General features: G+C 48.5%; 1 non-coding gene across 1 annotated transcript; it reads right to left on the reverse strand.

Annotated features, from left to right (window-relative positions):
* Positions 1 to 2774: 2774 nt before the first annotated feature.
* On the reverse strand, positions 2775 to 2846 carry TRNAC-GCA. The gene has a single exon. It is a non-coding gene; the product is annotated as a tRNA-Cys (tRNA).
* Between the last annotated feature and the right edge of the window lie 4655 nt (positions 2847 to 7501).

The raw sequence follows: 7501 nt of genomic DNA on the forward strand, positions 1-7501 counted from the left end.
TGTATTTTTAGTAGAAATGGAGTTTCACTATGTTAGCCAGGCTGGTCTCAAACTCCTGACCTCAGGTGATCCACCCGCCTTGGCCTCCCAAAGTGCTGGGATTACAAGTGTGAGCCACTGCACCTAGCCATGAATGTTTTTAATACCACTGAATCATACACTTAAAAATCGTTAAGAGGGTAAATGATATAGGTTTTTTTAACCACAATAATAAAAATTGAGAACAAACCTAACAATTATATTTCTGTATTTCAGCCACAGTGAGAAATTTAAATTGTATAAACGATAACATTTATTATAGCATAAAAATTTCAAACATCTAGGAATAACTAACAAAATATGGGAAATGCTCTACTTAGAAAAGCATAAAACCTTGAGAGGAGGCAGGGCATTGTAGCTCACACCTGTAATCCCAGCACTTTTGGAGGCTGAAGCAGGAGGATTGCTTGAGGTCAAGAGTGAGAGATGGCCGGGCGCGGTGGCTCACACCTGTAATCCCAGCACTTTGGGAGGCCGAGGCGGGCGGATCACGAGGTCAGGAGATCGAGACCATCCTGACTAACACGGTGTAACCTCGTCTTTACTAAAAATACAAAAAATTAGCCGGGCGTGGTGGCGGGCGCCTGCAGTCCCAGCTACTCGGGAGGCTGAGGCAGGAGAATGGCGTGAAACCGGGAGGTGGAGCTTGCAGTGAGCCGAGACCGTGCCACTGCACTCCAGCCTGGGTGACAGAGTGAGACTCTGTCTCAAAAAAAAAAAAAAAAAAAAAAGAGTGGAGAGACCAGCCTGGACAACATAGCAAGACCGCATCTCTACAAAAAACAACAATAATAAATTAGCTGGGTGTGGTGGTGCATGCCTGTAGTTCCAACTACTTGGGAGGCTGACGTGGCAGAATTTCTTGAGCCCAGGAATTAGAGGCTGCAGTGAGCTATGATCACAGCACTGTATTCCAGCCTAGATGACAGAGTGAGACTCTCAGTTACATGCGACATTATGTGTGAATTTTCCAAATGTAATATTCTGAATTGCAGGGTGGTTGTGAATTTTCGAGGAGTACCATTTGTTATGGGTTGAATTGTGTGCCTGCAATGGATGTGTTGAAGTCCTAACTTCTCCTCACATTACATACTTGTGAATGTGATCTTATTTGGAAATAGGGTCTTTGCAAATGTAATCAAATTAAGATGAGGTCATTAGAGTGGGCCTTAATCCAATATTGCTGGTGTTCTTATAAGAAGAGGAGAAGAGGCAGAGACAGACACACAGAGAGGAGCACACCATGTGAAGACACACACACAAGAACGTCACGTGGAAACAGAGGCAGAGACTGGAGTGATGCTTCTACAGCCAAAGAACAGCAAGGATTGCCAGCAACACTGGGAGCTGAGAAAAAGACCTGGAACACATTCTCCCCTGGAGTCTTCGGAGAGACTGTGGCCTTGCCGACAACTTCATTTCAGATTCCTGGCCTCCAGAACTGTGAGAAAATACAGTTCTGTTGTTTAAAACAACTCAGTGTGTGTGATTTTGTCACAGCAGCCCTGGGAAACGAATACAGCATTCGCCCAGTACAGTTTATTAGGTTTTAGTCCAACTGACTGCTTTCTACTTGTCCCATTTTTCTTTTATTTTTTATTTGCAGCCTTCCTTTGGATTAGCTACAATTTTTTTCCACTTCATTTATTTACTCTTCAAGCATGTGCCCTCCCTCACCTTACCTCCCTTTGCTTGGCAAAGCCACAGCTTCATAAAATGATACACTAGGAATTTCTGCAAGCAAATTAAAAAAGTGCACAGTTAATCATCTTTGTCCTCCTCTCAAATTACATAAAGATATTATAATACTTAAACTTGGATCAGCTCTTTCCTTATATGTTATTGTGACCAGTATTTTAGTTTTATATTTAAAAAAACCTGTAAGTTAGACATTAATGTGATGTTATATGGTCAATGAAATTTAGATTTACTTACATATCTACTGATTTCCCTGTTTAACATTCCTTTCGTATCTCAGTCCTCCTATCTGGGATCATTTTACTTTTCTCTAAAGTACATATTTTGGAATTTTCTTTTTCTTTTTCTTTCTTTTTTTGAGATGGAGTCTCGCCGCGTCGCCCAGGCTGGAGTGCAGTGGCGCGATCTTGGCTCACTGCAAGCTCCGCCTCCCCGGTTCAAGCAATTCTCCTACCTCAGCCTCCTGAGTAGCTGGGATTACATGCACCAGCCACCACGCCTGGCTAAATTTTGTATTTTTAGTAGAGACGGGGTTTCACCTTGGCCAGGCTGGTCTTGAACTCCACCTGCTTGGCCTCCCAAAGTGCGGGGATTACAGGCCTGAGCCACTGCGCCCGGCCTGGAATTTTCTTTAGTAAGGATCTGTTGGTGGTAATTTTTCTCAGAAATTGTTTATTCTTGAAGAATAGTTTTTCAGGAAACAGAATTCTGACCTGGCTATTGTTTCCTCTCATTGAATGTGTTACCACACTATCTTCTGGCCAGCAGTGGGTGATCTCATATTTCTTGCTAGCTACCCTCTAAAGGACCTAGTTCTCACCCATAGCCAGAAGATCAAAGTATATTTTGCAAAGCCCAAGGACAAGGCAAAGGGGGTGTTGGGAAGATCAGAGGAGTGGGAGCTGAGAGAAACACAACAGCTCAGTGGGGGAGGGTGTCCTCTGATTCTTCAGCCTTTGCAGGGAGACTAAGAAACCAGGCTCAGCAATGGGAAAATAAACTAGAACTCCTTTACCACCTTTCATGTTTAAAATGCTAGGGGGTACCCAGATTTGAACTGGGGACCTCTTGATCTGCAGCCAAATGCTCTACCCCTGAGCTATACCCCCAGCTACATTAGTAAGGTCCAATTAACAACCTTTCCCTGTGCAGCCACACCCAGACCTGCTGTCCTAGGTTCCGCTTCAGGATGGGTTTCTGAGTTACAAGGCCTGACTTGCTGCCAACTCAACACCCTGTCTTAGAGGAAGCAACCAGTTCCTTCTCCCACAGCTCTGCCACCTCTCCACTCTCAGTTCCTGAGTAAGTGCAGGGATCTGGGGAGCAGTCCCCCGATAGCTGGAAGGCTCTCTAGTGACACCTATGTTGTGGGTTTTGTGCCGAGGGCCTGCAAACAGAGACTCAAAATGCCCAATGGTTTGGCCAAGCCCGCAATACTTTAAAGATAGAACCCACATTTTCTGGATACTGGATTTGCCAGCTTTTCAGCTGAGATCACTTTCTAATAACCCCCCCGTGTGAGACCAGGACAACCTCCCTGAATTCTCCTTCAAATTCCACATTTGTTTAAGGCAGTTGAACATTAAAACAGTATTTTAGTTTTTTGCCTCATATATTGTGGTGCTTTGTTAGGGCAGACCTAGAAAACTAAAACATTCCTCCACAATTATGTTGAATTCTCTCTGCTAAAATAACTGGTACAGTTTTTGTCTCAGAACTGGACCCTGAATCATACAGAAATAGCTGCCAGTGGGGCACCAGGAAACATACCTTCAAGGAGGGTATTGGGATGGACTTGGTCTTCTCTTCGGTCTTTAAGGCAGTGCTGAGCACCTGGTTGGATCCTGAATTGTAGGGGATGGCCATAGGAAGAAGGTCATAAAGGCACTGTTTCATAAGCTCATCAGCTTCCTTCTGTAAGGGGACTAGACTATGGTCTCTACTCAAGTAAAACTTGATTGTGTCAGTTCGGCTCAAGGAGGAAAATGAATTCTTTAAAGGGGGCACCCGGAGTTGATCCGGGGACCTCTTGATCTGCAGTTAAATGCTCTGCCACTGAGCTATAATTGAAAATAGTATATAATCTGTACTTTCTTACAGTTCTACACATACATACAGGTGCTCATTCTGACTCAACAGAGTTGCTAGTCCTGTTCAAATGTAGGTGGATCTCCTTATGCCGTAACTATCTTTCTTTTCCAAAAAGAAACCAACATTTCTTGACATCAGCTTGGATGCCTACTGGGGGTTCTGTATGAGACAACAAAGTCTGTACCTGGCTTGGTATACAGGCAGAAGATGAAGCCCAGAGGGAAGGCACTGCTTATAGAGCAAGGATTCGAACTTTCTTTGCCAGATTTTCAGTTGAGATCACTTTCTAATAACCCCCAGTGTGGGACCAAGATGACCTCCCTGAATTCTCCTTCAAATTCCACATTTGTTTAAGGCAGTTGAACATTAAAACAGTATTTTAGCTTTTTTTGCCTCGTATATCATGCCCCTTACAAAGCAGGTTCACTGTGCGCTGGTTACCACTTCAGCCCACTGCATCTCAGGCTGCACTCTTACAGAATCCCTGGGGTGTTGCTTTGCCAGCCAGAAACCTCTGTGGCCAGTGGTGCCTTTGCCTGAGTTTTGCTCTGGCCTTTGGGCTTGTTCTACCCACTCAGCCTGTCAGACTGCGCCCGGCTCACACTACTGGCCTGGATCCCACACTTGTCAAGGGCAAGCCAGACATGAAGTGGCAAGGGGTCTGTGAGTGAGCATGGGGTCTGGCCACTGTCCATAGCCAGACACACTGGCTGTGGTGGGGCGGGCAGTTCCAGGCACTGGCATGGATGCCACCTCCCTGCAAGGCTGCAGCTGGACCAGGCATACCATAAGCAGCTTCCACAGCTCACACCAGAAAACGTGGTGGTGCCTGGAAGCTTGGAGATGCCAGGAACCACAGAGCCCTAAAGAGGGTGTCACAGCACTGGCTCAGGGAGCTCCTAGGTCTGGGGCTACAGCTCCTCTCTCCTTCTCTCTTCTCTTTTTCTTGTCACCCAACGTGGTGAGCAAGGGACATGTTTCAGGCCTGTTTGTGTTACAGCTCTTTTAGCACCCCCATTTGGTGGGTACTGAGTTCTTGTCCTGCGTCCAGGAAGAATGAAGTACACAGACAAGTGGAGGGTGAGCAAGACGAAGAGGAGCTTTATTGAATAATAGAACAGCTCAGAGGAAACCCACAGTTGGTAGCTCCTCTCCGTAGCCACAGTGTCCCGATGGGTGTTCAGCTTTCAGCAGAGAGGGCAGCTCCTCTCTGCAGGCAGGTTGTCCCATCATCTCTTGAGCTCTCAGCAGGGAGGGTAGCTCCCTTCTGCAGCTGATTGTCCCATCATCTCTTCTGGTGTGGCTGAGTCCAGGGCTTTTTATGGGCCTTAGAGGGGAGGAAGTGCATGCCAATGGGTCCATGGGTGGCCATGGGCAGGCCAAGAAAAAGCACCATAAGTACCCACTCTGGTCCATGGGACCGGCAGCTTGGTCCCCAGGCTTCAGGCCCTCCCCAGCTTGAAGGTGGGGCTTCACTGGGGACCTGCCCCTTTCTGCCCAGGAGCCTGTCTGCCTCTTGCCACTGTTTGTGGTGCCCAGGCTGTTTATGCTGAACGGCACCTGCAGGCCAGCACCGAGCTGCCCTCAGCCCCTCTTCAGCCTCCCTCCTATGCTTGTTGGTGCCCAAAGTCCAGAGGGGGCCAAGTGGGCAGGCGGCTGGTGTGTCACTGCTGTCCCGAGTGCGCACATACTCAGCCAGGTTATGACGGTGCTTGGGCTCGGCCTCAACTTTGCCGTGTGATTGGAGTGGGTGTTGACAGCAGAGAGAAGCCAGACAGTGGGATCAGGCACTTCCAAGCCTACGGGAGACAAGGGGGACCCTTTCTGGGTCCCTGAGGGTGCAGAGATGCCTAGGTCTGCAGCTGCAGCTTGGGTGGCTGCAGCTGTGCCCAGGAGGGTGGGGCCGTTGCCTGCTTCTGGCCCCCAAGAGCTTAGGGATGCCCAAGTCTGCAGTCACAGCTTGGGTGGCTGCATTTGCCCTTGGGGAGCTCCTGCCAGCTCTGTGGAGTGCAGCACCATCCCAGGCCTCACCCCACCTCAGGGCCCGTCTCTGCCTGCCCCTCTGTTCCCGGCTGCACTACTCTCCCGCCGATGGGTGACTCGGCCTGGCACCATTGTGGCAGCTCCCAGGGCAGCAGGCTCTGGGGGGCTCCTAGGGATGGGCTTTGGGGACTGCTCACCTCCTCTCTGTGTTTTCCCTGCAGCAATGGTGGATGAGGTGCAGGTGACGCGGCAGCCCCGGCCAACCCCACATGAATAAACTCCATGCTTTTGGGGCGGGTCCCACGAGTCCTGGCTGCACCGTTGGCTGGGTGTTTGCAGGCTCCCAAGATGCAGTGGGGAGTGAGGTTGAGGCTACAGTGGAGGCTCTGGGCCTGGGAGCATGTCTTGCCCGGCCATGTGAGGATGGGGGTGGTGCAGTCGGCTGCCTCAGGAACACAAGACACAGGGGCCCCACTGCCACCACTGCTGCTCCCGCAGCCTCCTGCCACCACTGCCCACACCTCCCCACTGCAGCCAGCATGATGCAAGTGGCCACTCTGCATGGCCTGCCACTGCCATCACTCTACTTGCCTGACTCCAATGAGACAGAGCACTCCTAAACACGTGAGCTCCATGAAATGGGTTTATTACTTACACACAGGCAGCAAGGAACAGCAGAAGCCTAGGATTTGTGACAAACCAGCCCCCCGAAACTCAGAAAATCGGCCCAGAATAAATGAAGTCTCGTCTGTGCATGCTTCACTTGCACCACAGCTCAGGGACCCTGGTAAGCAGCCAACCCTGGGTTTTATACCCCAGAGTCCCATGACTTGCTAGGATAAAGCCTTGGTGGACATCCTGTTTCTCGGAGGGACTGGAACAGCACCTGGCATGTTTTGGCCCCTTCTTCCATATCTCGGGATGTTGCATTCCCAGCATGTTATGGTTATTCCTCAGAACTACAAGCAAGAAAGTGGGGAGAACTTGGTTCATCTAAGGCCACCTAGAGAGCTGTCCTGCATTCCTCACTGCTCAGTTCTCCTTTTTGTCTTCCCTTTAACCCTTCCTCCCATCCAGGATGACATCAATCTCCTAATTTTTTTGATTCTTTAGGCTTTCTCATCTCCAGATCATTGTCTTTTTTGTACCTTCCCAATGTGGTCCAGAGGCCTGGCTGATCCTAGGAGAGATGTGTCAGTGCTAATGGGAGGGGAACTCTGATTACAGGAATACCTTGTTTTATTGAATTTCACTTTATTTTGCTTTGCGGATACTGGTGTTTGTTTTGTTGTTGTTGTTTTCTTTTGTTTTTTAACGCATTGAAGTTTTGTGGCAACCCTGCATCCAACAAGTCTATTAGCACTGTTTTTCCAACAAGTGCCCACTCCATGCTTCCATGTCATGTTTTGGTGAGGCTCACATTATTTCAAACTTTTTCAGATAGGCAACAAGGGACAGCAGAAGCCTAGGATTTACGACAAACCAGCCCCACCCACCCATCCAGTGCCCCAGAGCTCAGAAAACCTGCCCAGAGTGCAAGGAGTAATTCTCACATTGTTTCAGACTTTTTAATTGTTATTATATCTGTTACGGTGATCTGTGATCAGTGATCTTTGATGTTACTATTGTATTGTTTTGGGGTGCCATGAACCAAACCCATATAAGAAAGTGGACTTAATCGATAAATGTT

The sequence above is a fragment of the Nomascus leucogenys genome, chromosome 13 (assembly GCF_006542625.1).
Source record: "Nomascus leucogenys isolate Asia chromosome 13, Asia_NLE_v1, whole genome shotgun sequence".
Classification (NCBI taxonomy): Eukaryota; Metazoa; Chordata; class Mammalia; order Primates; family Hylobatidae; genus Nomascus; species Nomascus leucogenys.